Source organism: Oncorhynchus gorbuscha, linkage group LG18, assembly GCF_021184085.1.
Source record: "Oncorhynchus gorbuscha isolate QuinsamMale2020 ecotype Even-year linkage group LG18, OgorEven_v1.0, whole genome shotgun sequence".
Classification (NCBI taxonomy): Eukaryota; Metazoa; Chordata; class Actinopteri; order Salmoniformes; family Salmonidae; genus Oncorhynchus; species Oncorhynchus gorbuscha.
In genome coordinates this window covers 51,457,611-51,471,521 of record NC_060190.1, presented here as the reverse complement: position 1 = coordinate 51,471,521, position 13,911 = coordinate 51,457,611, and the positions used below count along the sequence as shown (strand labels likewise).

General features: G+C 49.0%; 1 protein-coding gene across 8 annotated transcripts in view; it reads left to right on the top strand.

Moving 5' to 3' along the window:
• LOC124003281 (forkhead box protein P4-like) overlaps positions 1-13,911 on the top strand; it is a 209,679-nt gene that overhangs the window by 22,015 nt on the left and 173,753 nt on the right. The gene's annotated exons all lie outside the window — the stretch shown is intronic.

Below are 13,911 nucleotides of genomic sequence, written 5' to 3'. Positions count from 1 at the left end.
CACACACACACACACACACACAGTGTTTTTGGGAGGGGCCAGAGTAACAGAGAGGGGAGCTGTGATTGACATGTCTAAAGTGGGAGGGATGGAGTGAGTAGCAGAAGGGTCAGGGCTCAGTGTTCATGTGTGTGTGTGTGTGTGTGTGTGTGTGTGTGTGTGTGTGTGTGTGTGTGTGTGTGTGTGTGTGTGTGTGTGTGTGTGTGTGTGTGTGTGTGTGTGTGTGTGTGTGTGTGTGTGTGTGTGTGTGTGTGTGCGTAGCGTAGCGTAGCGTAGAATAGACTAGTGTAGAGTAGAGTAGAGTAGAGTAGAGTAGAGTAGAGTAGAGTAGATTATGGTAGAGTAGAGTAGAGTAGAGTAGATTATGGTAGAGTAGAGTAGAGTAGAGTAGAGTAGAGTAGAGTAGAGTAGAGTAGAGTAGAGTAGAGTAGAGTAGAGTAGAGTAGATTATGGTAGAGTAGAGTAGAGTAGATTATGGTAGAGTAGAGTAGAGTAGAGTAGAGTAGAGTAGAGTAGAGTAGAGTAGAGTAGAGTAGAGTAGATTATGGTAGAGTAGAGTAGAGTAGAGTAGATTATGGTAGAATAGATTATGGTAGAGTAGAGTAGAGTAGAGTAGAGTAGAGTAGATTATGGTAGAGTAGAGTAGAGTAGAGTAGAGTAGAGTAGAGTAGAGTAGAGTAATAATAATAATAATATAATATATGCCATTTAGCAGACGCTTTTATCCAAAGCGACTTACAGTCATGTGTGCATACATTCTACGTATGGGTGGTCCCGGGGATTGAACCCACTATCCTGGCGTTACAAGCACCATGCTCTACCAACTGAGCTAGAGAAGGAGTAGAGTAGAGTAGAGTAGATTATGGTAGAGTAGATTATGGTAGAGTAGAGTAGATTATGGTAGAGTAGAGTAGAGTAAACCTATTCCATATGCGCTTCATCTCCTATTCAATATAAGACTTCTCCATATTCACAAACCCACAGAAACCAATAGCCCCACGCCTAGCTATGCATTCAATAGCTATAAGTATTACAAGAGTTAAAGTAGTTTAGCAGATATCCGGGAAAACAACAACAATTGTATCATGTGTATTTCTTGTAACTTTTCAAAACTGAATTTATCTTCTGGTGAAATGTGAGCCTCTGGTCCAGTCTAAGGAGAAAGAGACTGAGGTGAAATGTGAGCCTCTGGTCCAGTCTAAGGAGAAAGAGACTGAGGTGAAATGTGAGCCTCTGGTCCAGTCTAAGGAGAAAGAGACTGAGGTGAAATGTGAGCCTCTGGTCCAGTCTAAGGAGAAAGAGACTGAGGTGAAATGTGAGCCTCTGGTTCAGTCTAAGGAGAAAGAGACTGAGGGAGGAGTTAGTCCTCCGGGACACACACGTTTCTACTGACGGACATAATGACATGACTCAAGCACTGTGCCAGACATACACTATCTTTCACTTTCTAATGATTGTTTTCTCTTTATTCCTTCCATGTTCTCCGGTCCTACTGGTCACCCTCCTCACAACAACAGGTAATCAACTTTATGTTTCCTTTCAGAGTATTTGTTATAATTCAATATAGCTGATATAGCTAGCTACTTCTAGCTATAGGTAGAAGGGTAGAGGGTGGGGCATGTAGGCAGGTAGGCAGGTAGAGGCTGCAGGCAGCTGTTTGGCCTCCCATAACTAAATCCCTCCATGGATATGGTTCTGTAAAACAAACACCAGATTACAACTAATGGACAGCTGAAGTACTGAGGGCCCCTGGGTGGGACTTTTGTTTTAGTATGTGCGTAAATGTGTGTGTGTTTGTGTGATCTATCAGCAGGGCAGGATTTAACATCCATTTATCAAACACCTCATCATGCGTGCACCTCGTCTTAGTCTACACATAGTCCTGTGCAATGCAGCACTGTGGGGACCCCATTAAATGATCGCCAGCGATTTTCCCGAGCAAACTTTCTTCTCCTCTGAAAGATAAAAGAGGTCAGGGAGCCTGGTGTTCTCCTGGAGTGGAGCGAGAGGTCAGAGCTAGGGTTGGCGGGACCACTCCGTGTGGCACACGCACGCACGCACGCACACACACACACACACACACACACACACACACACACACACACACACACACACACACACACACACACACACACACACACACACACACACACACACACACACACACACACACACACACACACACACACACACACACACACACACGGTGTGAGTGGACTCTTGCACGTGTCTTTATGTGAGATTTCTACTCAGTGGGGAGAAGGAGCTGGACATGAATGAAGGCGCTGCACTGATTATGAGCTCCTTTCCAAAGCTCACATACACACACACACACACACATTTTTGGGGTACTGATTTACAAATTAGTTGACCTCTGGGTTGGCCTTGTGCTGCGATAGGCCCACACCCCTGCATGAATTACAAAGAACATGCATATGCATGAGCAGCTGAAGAGGTGGGATAAGTGTGTGTCTGCGTTTGCGTTTGCGTTTGTGTGTGCGTGTGCGCGTGTGTGTGTGTGTGTGCGTATGTGCGTGCGTGTGTGTAAGTGGCCAGGTTTGTATTGATCATTATGGGTTAGTTAAGTACCTTTTATTTCATCGAGTGAAGTTAAGGACCACAGGCCTCCCTGTCTCTCTAGGCTGAACACATTTGAATGCAGAGTGAGGGAGGAAGAGGGATAGAGAGAGAGGGGAGGGAGGGAAAAAGAATGAGAGAACATCCTGATTTGCCTATAGGTGTGGAGTGGCTTCTAGAGTACCACATCACATTAAATCAGGACTACTGTTAATGGGACTAATTCTACATTGTTAACTGCTTTGTGACTGTTGAGAAACATGGTGAAAACCCTCATCAGACCAGTCTGTTTCTAAGTTGTTCTCAGAGTTTAATGTTTTAACCTCTCTCCTCTTTATGGACTTCCTCACATATCCTTCTGCATTACACTACAGCTAGATTCATTTACACCCCATTCACACAGCCCTGCCAAACTTTCTTCCTCTCTCCCTGCCCCCCTAGCCCCCACCTCTCGCCATCTCCCTCTTTCTGAAGATGGAGCAGAAATTGCCTAGTGAGGTAAATAAATGACTTTCATCGATTGGCGTAGTTAGAGAGTGACTTTATCGCAGTTTGTCTTGTCCAGATAGGGATCTGTGTTTGATAGAGAGAGCTCAGCGGTATTAGAGGATGTGTGTGTGTGTGTGTGTGTGTGTGTGTGTGTGTGTGTGTGTGTGTGTGTGTGTGTGTGTGTGTGTGTGTGTGTGTGTGTGTGTGTGTGTGTGTGTGTGTGTGTGTGTGTGTGTGTGTGTGTGTGTGTGTGTGTGTGTGTGTGTGTGTGTGTGTGTGTGCGCGTGTGCGTGCGTGTGCGTGTGCGTCTGCGTGTGTGTGTGTGTTTCATTCTGCTAAATCAGTGTAAAATCTTCCTGATGAGTATCTCAGCATATTAAAACTGCCGTTTACGCAGAAACACTGGCCTCTGGGCTCACGAGAGACAGAGTGTGTGTACAAGATTCAACGGCTGTGGGAATATAATAGAGAGGAAGCCATTGCCAATATATGGAACGCAGATGGATTGACAGAGTGAATTTTTAAAGATTGTATTATTGTGGAAAGTGTTTTAGGCCCCCAGTGGACCTCCAGTCATCAGTATTGGTCAACTCTGTAGCTTTATACATTAACCCAGGCCTGCATCACACACACAACCCCCTCTGTCTCTGGCCCCCCAATGGTAAAACATGTGGAACGGTCAAATGCACAAGTGTGTGTGTGTGTGTGTGTGTGTGTGTGTGTGTGTGTGTGTGTGTGTGTGTGTGTGTGTGTGTGTGTGTGTGTGTGTGTGTGTGTGTGTGTGTGTGTGTGTGTGTGTGTGTGTGTGTGTGTGTGTGGGGTGTGTGTGGTGTGTTTGTGGTGTGTGTGTGTGTGTGTGTGTGTGTGTGTGTGTGTGTGTGTGTGTGTGTGTGTGTGTGTGTGTGGTGTGTTTGTGGTGTGTGTGTGTGTGTGTGTGTGTGTGTGTGTGTGTGTGTGTGTGTGTGTGTGTGTGTGTGTGTGTGTGTCTGTGTCTGTGTCTGTGTGTGTGTGTGTGTGTGTGTGTGTGTGTGTGTGTGTGTGTGTGTGTGTGTGTGTGTGTGTGTGTGTGTGTGTGTGTGTGTGTGTGTGTGTGGTGTGTGGGTGGGTGTGTGTGTGTGTGTGTGTGTGTGGTGTGTGTGTGTGTGTGTGGGTGTGTGTGTGGGTGTGTGTGTGGTGTGTTTGTGGTGTGTTTGTGGTGTGTGTGTGTGTGTGTGTGTGTGTGTGTGTGTGTGTGTGTGTGTGTGTGTGTGTGTGTGTGTGTGTGTGTGTGTGTGTGTGTGTGTGCAGCAGGCTGGGACACATGCTGTTTTAATAGGTGCTGCACTGACGTTACTGTGGGGCCAAGAAACCCCTGACGTTACTGTGGGGCCAAGAAGCCCCTGACGTTACTGTGGGGCCAAGAAGCCCCTGACGTTACTGTGGGGCCAAGAAGCCCCTGACGTTACTGTGGGGCCAAGAAGCCCCTGACGTTACTGTGGGGCCAAGAAGCCAAAACTGTGGGGCCAAGAAGCCCCTGACGTTACTGTGGGGCCAAGAAGCCCCTGTAAAAAAAAGACATAATGGAGAAAAAGAGGGCAAGGGGCGTGTCTGGTTGCTTCTTGCGGTGGAAGAACTGACCCAGCTACAGTTAATGAGTGACAGACAGATTGGAGGCTTGAATTCTTCTTTTCCTCTTTCTAGTTCATCTCCTTTTCTTTTTTTCTCTCTCACACACACACACACACACACACACACACACACACACACACACACGCACACACACACACACACACACTCTCTCTCTCTCTCTCTCTCTCTCTCTCTCTCTCTCTCTCTCTCTCTCTCTCTCTCTCTCTCTCTCTCTCTCTCTCTCTCTCTCTCTCTCTCTCTCTCTCTCTCTCTCTCTCTCTCTCTCTCTCTCTCTCTCCCAGCTTAACAAGCTAATTCTTGGATTTTCTCTCTCCTCTCTTTAATTGGGTGTGCACTCGTTTACAGTTAGTAATAAACGTCTTATCGCTCTGAGGAGCTGAAGTGTGTGTGTGTGTGTGTGTGCAGAGCCCAGCTTCCCCCTTTAATAGACCTGAAGTATATTAATGCTATTTGTTTGTTTTGATGTGTATGACTGTAAGTGTGAGTGTTACAAAAAGTGTGTATGTGTGTTTGGAAATGTGTGTGACAGTAACTTCAACATGCTATCTATTAATTAGTTCTGTGTGAGAAGGTCCTTGTCCCTCCCTCCCTCCCTCCCTCCCTCCCTCCCTCCCTCCCTCCCTCCCTCCCTCCCTCCCTCCCTCCCTCCCCCCTCCCTCCCTCCCTCCCTTCCTCCCTCCCTTGCTCCCCCTTTCCCTCTGTCAGACGGCCGAAGGGAGAAACAACAGAATAACAGAGTGAGAGAATAAATGGATGAGAGAAGAACAAAAGCAGAAGCGGCTTAAGCTTCATGCGCGCAGACGGACAGTGTTTTATTTACACTTATTTACACTTTATTTACATAACATCATTTTTGTTCGTTCTGTCCATTTCATCAAACGTATTATCACAGTCCTTTATGCGGGAGATGGTTGTGATTGTAGAATTAATTATAGAGCTGCGTTGCGGTGGCGTCTCGTTGGGGTTTGGGGTTTGTTCATTAGCTATTTTAATAGCTAATTACTGTGGGGGAGAGTGTTAATTGGAATTCTCTTAGATAATGTGAACTCTTCCCCTTTCTCCAGCACCTTTTATAGTTTTAATAGAAAACCTCAACACTCAAGAGACGTCACAGATTGGCACCGAGACACAGGAGTGTGTTTACAGTATTTTGTGTGTGTTTGAGTGCTCACCTTATTCCAACTGTACCAGTGTGTGTATGGTGAGTTGAACGTATATTTACCAGCATCACTTACTACATTGGAGATGATTTTCTTGTGGTAAAAATGCTGTTAGGTCTGAACATACTGTAGTCAGGAAGATATGATGAGGAACCAGGGAGTGTGTGTGTGTTCATTGAGCAGGCAGTGGTGTGTAAGTCATGAGATATTCCTGCTGAAGCCCTGGAGACAACCAGTGTGTTCATTATTGAAACTGTATTGAAACTGTATTGTGTGTGTGTGTGTGTGTGTGTGTGTGTGTGTGTGTGTGTGTGTGTGTGTGTGTGTGTGTGTGTGTGTGTGTGTGTGTGTGTGTGTGTGTGTGTGTGTGTGTGTGTGTGTGTGTGTGTGTGTGTGTGTGTGTGTGTGTGTGTGTGTGTGTGTGTGTGTGTGTGTGTGTGTGTGTGTGTGCTCCAGTGTTGGCCCTCTCCGTCTGCAGAGAGAAAGTGACATTTTCTAATCCTCCCAGGCCTCCTGAGGATATTGACTCCTTTTCTGTGCCTGTCTAACGTGTCACTTACCTTTCACCCAGGGAGAAGAAGCAGAGAGCAGAGAGAAAGAGAAGGGAAGGATGTTTAAAGATGTAGTGCTGCTGGTAGGTTTGGTAGCTGAAGACGAGCTGAGTTTCTGTAGCTGGAGGATTATTACACCACAGGTGAATAAAATGGGTTATAGATACAGTAGGTTTCAGATCAATTCAAACTAACTGTTTGCAACAGACTTTTTCCACCAGTTGTCTGTCTATTCGGCTCATCCTCTGAGATGTACTATATGTTTGTGTTCAATCGCACAAAAGAGGAAAATATAACCTACATTTTAACATCACCATCTATAGATATCCCCAATCATATGGTAATTAAATGCTGCAAAGATGCAACAAGATAAAAATAAATGATTTTTTTAAAATTACAAATCCGTAAATTAAACAATAGCCGTATTTGAATATTATTTGAATTGGAATTAACAGAGGACTTGATAAACACAGCGCTGTGTTTCTGGTCTAGAAACATACTCTGTGCTTTGATTTCTGTGTTCTGTTCAAAATGTTACGTTTAAACAGTCATCTAGCTGAGACAGGAAACAGAGGCAATTACAAAGATAGAGAGAACGAGAGAGAAAAAGAGGGAGATCTGTGGAGGAGAGAAGGAATGGGATACGCTCCACAATTATATTTTAATTACCCAGAAACACCTCTTTCCAAAACTGGGACAGGAAACATCTTTACCATATTTACCGGCGCTCTGGTGAAACGCCAACGTAACCTACAGAGAGAATACCTTTTATCGTTTTAATATCATTTCCCTTTGTGTGTTTAAATCCCAACACCACTTGAAATGATTTTGTCTCCTGTGTGAGAGTTCTGGATGTGACATTACATTAGTAGAAGAGTGGTTCTCAGCATTGAGAATCAGACAGAAATGAACATATGAATATGGGATTGAATTCTAACCTATTAAGTTATTCCATTATTATTATTAGAGAAAATGGAGCATGCTAATTAGTTGGGTGTAAATCCTTCAGTGGGTTGAAGGTAACAGGTCTTAATGGTTTAGCTAAATTAATTTATTCTGTCACCTTCAGCGTAAACTTCTCTTAATAGGGTTCATTTGTTTCACAGTGATTCTCTTTTATCCTGAATGAAAAACACATGTTTAAATACATTCCTGATAACTGTAACCTCAACACAGGTTCTACTCCTGATCTAAATTCTAAGCGCTATCAGTCGATGAAGTTCTGAAAACATGATTACATTTAGTAACACTTGAAGATATCGTTTGAGTGTTTATGAAGTAGCCTAGTTAATACACTGTTAATAACTAATAGTTCAACTTTCATACTATATCTACCAATGATTTATAGCTGTTTATTATAAACTTTATATTAATAAATCAACTTGGAAATCATCTATACTATATATCTAAATGTAAAGTGTTGTCTTGAATTCCAGACTCTAAACCCTAGATTGTGGTGGACGTGACTGCTTGGGTTCCCAGGGGTCTGAACTGTCGTCATGTGATCGGCCCGATGTGTTTTTTCTCAGGGGAGACTCGCCGTTCTTTAGTAACAATCGTTCCTGATGTTAAACCCATCAGAAGTCTCCCTGTGCCACGGGATCTCTATTAATCTCCTGTGTGTGTGTGTGTGTCAGAGGCGAGGGGTGAGCCACTGGAAAGTGGAATACCTGAGCGGATTACTGTGATCCCAAGGACACTTTGTGTGAGGCGACATTCAAATCCAAATGTATTCTTAATTGACTGACCCTTTGGAGTTTTGTCTTTATTTAACTGGGCATTGGAACAACAATCACAGATCACTACGCTGGTTTACAAACACCTGGACTTCCACTGAGTAAAACTAAATGACACGTAGATTTGTTTTTATCTTCCAAACGGAAACTTATCAAGCGATTCAACAGAGCTTGGGATGAGCTGGAATTGGCTAAACAAAGCATCCGTGTGTGTGTGTGTGTGTGTGTGTGTGTGTGTGTGTGTGTGTGTGTGTGTGTGTGTGTGTGTGTGTGTGTGTGTGTGTGTGTGTGTGTGTGTGTGTGTGTGTGTGTGTGTGTGTGTGTGTGTGTGTGTGTGTGTGTGTGTGTGTGTGTGTGTGTGTACTACCCCCCTCCCAGTACTGCTGGTTTGGTTTTGATCTATGGGGTCACTCTTTTTGACCTTCTGGGTTTCATCTTACACGGGTAAATTATACTCAATCACTGAAATTACATCCTACACAGTACGGCCTTCTCTCTCTCTCTCTGTGTTTCTTTTCGTGTGTGTGTGTGTGTGTGTGTGTGTGTGTGTGTGTGTGTGTGTGTGTGTGTGTGTGTGTGTGTGTGTGTGTGTGTGTGTGTGTGTGTGTGTGTGTGTGTGTGTGTGTGTGTCTGTGGACCAGAGCCTGTATTGGGGTTAGATGACGTCAGTCCAACAGGGCTATTCTGTGTCTGTTTTGATTAGGCTGAACAAAATTCGACTTGCAGCTGTGTGTGTGTGTGTGTGTGTGTGTGTGTGTGTGTGTGTGTGTGTGTGTGTGTGTGTGTGTGTGTGTGTGTGTGTGTGTGTGTGTGTGTGTGTGTGTGTGTGTGTGTGTGTGTGTGTGTGTGTGTGTGTGTGTGTGTGTGTGTGTGTGTGTGTGTGTGTGTGTGTGTGTGTATGAGTTCGTGGAAACAGGTTTATTTCCGTGGCAGTGTATGTATAAGAGTGGGTGTTGGGTGGTTGGCAGTAATAAGGAGGCCATTTTGAAGCTGATGCGATAAGCGGGTCTGTGGTAGAATGGTAATACTGAATACCTTTAAAAACCCAGACGCTCACCATTAAACAGCATGACTGTGTTGGTCTGTTTGTCCGTCTCTTCTGGGTCTGTGCCCTTGGTCCCGACACACTCTAGAGGGTGAGGTAACAGAATGGAGAGAGAGAAAGAGAGTGAGAGAGAGAGAGAGAGAGAGAGAGAGAGAGAGAGAGAGAGAGAGAGAGAGACCTCTGCCAACACTCACAGCTCCAGCATGTCCGACACCAAGCCTTCCACAGGCCTTGCTGCACATCTGTCCATTGTCTTCTTCATTGATCACTGTCTCTCTTTTTTCTTCCTTTCTTTTCCTCCTCCCATCCCTTTCTTTTCCTCCTCCCATCCCTTTCTTTTCCTCCTCCCATCCCTTTCTTTTCCTCCTCCCATCCCTTTCTTTTCTTCCTCCCATCCCTTTCTTTTCCTCCTCCCATCCCTTTCTTTTCCTCCTCCCATCCCTTTCTTTTCCTCCTCCCATCCCTTTCTTTTCCTCCTCCCATCCCTTTCTTTTCCTCCTCCCATCCCTTTCTTTTCCTCCTCCCATCCCTTTCTTTTCTTCCTCCCATCCCTTTATTTTCCTCCTCCCATCCCTTTCTTTTCCTCCTCCCATCCCTTTCTTTTCTTCCTCCCATCCCTTTCTTTTCTTCCTCCCACCCCTTTCTTTTCCTCCTCCCATCCCTTTCTTTTCCTCCTCCCATCCCTTTCTTTTCTTCCTCCCATCCCTTTCTTTTCTTCCTCCCATCCCTTTCTTTTCCTCCTCCCATCCCTTTCTTTTCCTCCTCCCATCCCTTTCTTTTCCTCCTCCCATCCCTTTCTTTTCTTCCTCCCATCCCTTTCTTTTCCTCCTCCCATCCCTTTCTTTTCCTCCTCCCATCCCTTTCTTTTCCTCCTCCCATCCCTTTCTTTTCCTCCTCCCATCCCTTTCTTTTCCTCCTCCCATCCCTTTCTTTTCTTCCTCCCATCCCTTTCTTTTCCTCCTCCCATCCCTTTCCCATCCGTCTCCTCTTCATATTTTCGTTGTTCTCCAGTTTTCTGAAGTTATTGCTGGAGCAGGGCTGTGGCGCCTTGTGTGTTAGTGAAAAGTGAGCGCTAGCAGGACGATGGGGAGGAATGACTAGTGTGTGTTGAATGTGTGTGTGGGTCCAAGAGTTTATACAATCTCCTTCTGTGACCTGCTCCTTCCTTTATTACTTTTCTGGCACCTGCACTGTTTTTCAGACTGTGTGTGTGTGTGTGTGTGTGTGTGTGTGTGTGTGTGTGTGTGTGTGTGTGTGTGTGTGTGTGTGTGTGTGTGTGTGTGTGTGTGTGTGTGTGTGTGTGTGTGTGTGTGTGTGTGTGTGTGTGTGTGGTTTTGGAAATGTAAACACAGCTAAAATACATCCAGATGTTACCAGCTGCATTCAGCCACCACAAATACTGGGCAGGGAGCTGGTGTGTGTGGGTGGGTGGGTGGGTGGGTGGGTGGGTTGGTGGTTGGGTGGTTGGGTTGGTGGGTGGGTGGTTGATGGGTAGGTGGGTGGGTGGGTGGGTGGTTGGGTTGGTGGGTGGGTGGTTGATGGGTAGGTGTGGTGGGTGGGTGGGTGGGTGGGTGGGTGGGTGGGTGGGTGGGTGGTTGGGTTGGTGGGTGGGTGGGTGGGTGATTGGGTTGGTGGGTGGGTGGGTGGGTGGTTGATGGGTAGGTGGGTGGGTGGGTGGCTGGTTGGGTTGGTGGGTGGGTGGTTGATGGGTAGGTGGGTGGGTGGGTGGGTGGTTGATGGGTAGGTGGGTGGGTGGGTGGCTGGTTGGGTTGGTGGGTGGGTGGTTGATGGGTAGGTTGGTGGGTGGGTGGCTGGTTGGGTTGGTGGGTGGGTGGGTGGTTGATGGGTAGGTGGGTGGGTGGGTGGCTGGTTGGGTTGGTGGGTGGGTGGTTGATGGGTAGGTGGGTGGGTGGGTGGCTGGTTGGGTTGGTGGGTGGGTGGTTGATGGGTAGGTGGGTGGGTGGGTGGGTGGCTGGTTGGGTTGGTGGGTGGCTGGTTGATGGGTAGGTGGGTGGGTGGGTGGGTGGGTGGGTGGGTGGGTGGGTGGCTGGTTGGGTTGGTGGGTGGGTGGTTGATGGGTAGGTGGGTGGGTGGGTGGCTGGTTGGGTTGGTGGGTGGGTGGTTGATGGGTAGGTGGGTGGGTGGGTGGGTGGTGGTTGATGGGTAGGTGGGTGGGTGGGTGGGTGGCTGGTTGGGTTGGTGGGTGGGTGGGTGGTTGATGGGTAGGTGGGTGGTTGATGGGTTGGTGGGTTGGTGGGTGGGTGGGTGGCTGGTTGGGTAGGTGGGTGGGTGGCTGGTTGGGTAGGTGGGTGGGTGGCTGGTTGGGTTGGTGGGTGGGTGGGCGGTTGATGGGTAGGTGGGTGGGTGGGTGGGTGGCTGGTTGGGTTGGTGGGTGGGTGGGTGGATGGTTGGGTTGGTGGGTGGGCGGGTGGCTGGTTGGGTTGGTGGGTGGGTGGGTGGCTGGTTGGGTTGGTGGGTGGGTGGCTGGTTGGGTTGGTGGGTGGGTGGGTGGGTGGCTGGTTGGGTTGGTGGGTGGGTGGGTGGCTGGTTGGGTTGGTGGGTGGGTGGGTGGGTGGCTGGTTGGGTTGGTGGGTGGGTGGGTGGCTGGTTGGGTTGGTGGGTGGGTGGGTGGCTGGTTGGGTTGGTGGGTGGGTGGGTGGGTGGGTGGCTGGTTGGGTTGGTGGGTGGGTGGGTGGCTGGTTGGGTAGGTGGGTGGGTGGCTGGTTGGGTAGGTGGGTGGGTGGCTGGTTGTTTTGGTGGGTGGGTGGGTGGCTGGTTGGGTTGGTGGGTGGGTGGGTGGCTGGTTGGGTTGGTGGGTGGGTGGGTGGCTGGTTGGGTAGGTGGGTGGGTGGCTGGTTGGGTAGGTGGGTGGGTGGCTGGTTGGGTAGGTGGGTGGGTGGCTGGTTGGGTTGGTGGGTGGGTGGCTGGTTGGGTTGGTGGGTGGGTGGGTGGCTGGTTGGGTTGGTGGGTGGGTGGGTGGCTGGTTGGGTTGGTGGGTGGGTGGGTGGCTGGTTGGGTAGGTGGGTGGGTGGCTGGTTGGGTAGGTGGGTGGGTGGCTGGTTGGGTAGGTGGGTGGGTGGCTGGTTGGGTTGGTGGGTGGGTGGGTGGCTGGTTGGTTGGGTTGGTGGGTGGGTGGCTGGTTGGGTTGGTGGGTGGGTGGCTGGTTGGGTTGGTAGGTGGGTGGGTGGCTGGTTGGGTTGGTGGGTGGGTGGGTGGCTGGTTGGGTTGGTGGGTGGGTGGGTGGGTGGCTGGTTGGGTAGGTGGGTGGGTGGGTGGCTGGTTGGGTTGGTGGGTGGGTGGGTGGCTGGTTGGGTAGGTGGGTGGGTGGCTGGTTGGGTTGGTGGGTGGGTGGGTGGCTGGTTGGGTAGGTGGGTGGGTGGCTGGTTGGGTAGGTGGGTGGGTGGCTGGTTGGGTTGGTGGGTGGGTGGCTGGTTGGGTAGGTGGGTGGGTGGCTGGTTGGGTAGGTGGGTGGGTGGCTGGTTGGGTTGGTGGGTGGGTGGGTGGCTGGTTGGGTTGGTGGGTGGGTGGGTGGCTGGTTGGGTTGGTGGGTGGGTGGGTGGGTGGCTGGTTGGGTAGGTGGGTGGGTGGCTGGTTGGGTAGGTGGGTGGGTGGCTGGTTGGGTTGGTGGGTGGGTGGGTGGCTGGTTGGGTTGGTGGGTGGGTGGGGGTGGGTGGCTGGTTGGGTTGGTGGGTGGGTGGGTTGGTGGGTGGGTGGGTGGCTGGTTGGGTTGGTGGGTGGGTGGGTGGCTGGTTGGGTAGGTGGGTGGGTGGCTGGTTGGGTAGGTGGGTGGGTGGCTGGTTGGGTAGGTGGGTGGGTGGCTGGTTGGGTAGGTGGGTGGGTGGCTGGTTGGGTTGGTGGGTGGGTGGGTGGGTGGCTGGTTGGGTTGGTGGGTGGGTGGGTGGCTGGTTGGGTTGGTGGGTGGGTGGGTGGCTGGTTTGGTTGGGTCACTCTAAGTTCCCCACAAACCACACATGGACAGACACAATGATTGTGTGATTTCAAGGTAGGTCTGATCTCTTTTGTATGTTTCTGTCTGTCTGTCAGTGTGTGTATGTGTGTTTGTGAATGTATCACAGGAGGCTGCTGAGGGGAGGACGGCTTATAATAATGTCTGCAAAGGGGCAAAGGGAATGGCATCAAACACATGGTTTCCATGGAAACTTTGTGTTTGATGTATTTGATACCATTTCACTGGTTCTGCTCCAGTCATTACCACGAGCCCATCCTCCTCAATTAAGGTGCCACCAACCTCCTGTGATCTGTGTCTGTATGTGTGTGTGTCTATAGGTGTGTCTGTCTGTAGGTGTGTCTGTCTGTAGGTGTGACAGTGTCTGTTGGTGTGTCTGTAGGTGTGTCAGTGTCTGCATGTACTCAGAGGAATCTATTGGGAACGCTGTGTGTGTGTGTGTGTGTGTGTGTGTGTGTGTGTGTGTGTGTGTGTGTGTGTGTGTGTGTGTGTGTGTGTGTGTGTGTGTGTGTGTGTGTGTGTGTGTGTGTGTGTGTGTGTGTGTGTGTGTGTGTGTGTGTGTGTGTGTGTGTGTGTGTGTGTGTGTGTGGGTTCCTGCTGGATGGGTGTTGTATACACTAGGTTCCACCACAGCTCTGTAGTAAAATACTGCTACATGCAAATAATGCAAAACCAGTTGAGCATGATAGTGCTTCTATAAAACGCATTGAGCCTGTAGACCCCTCATTACACTAGAGAGACCCTTTACAGAGGTCCG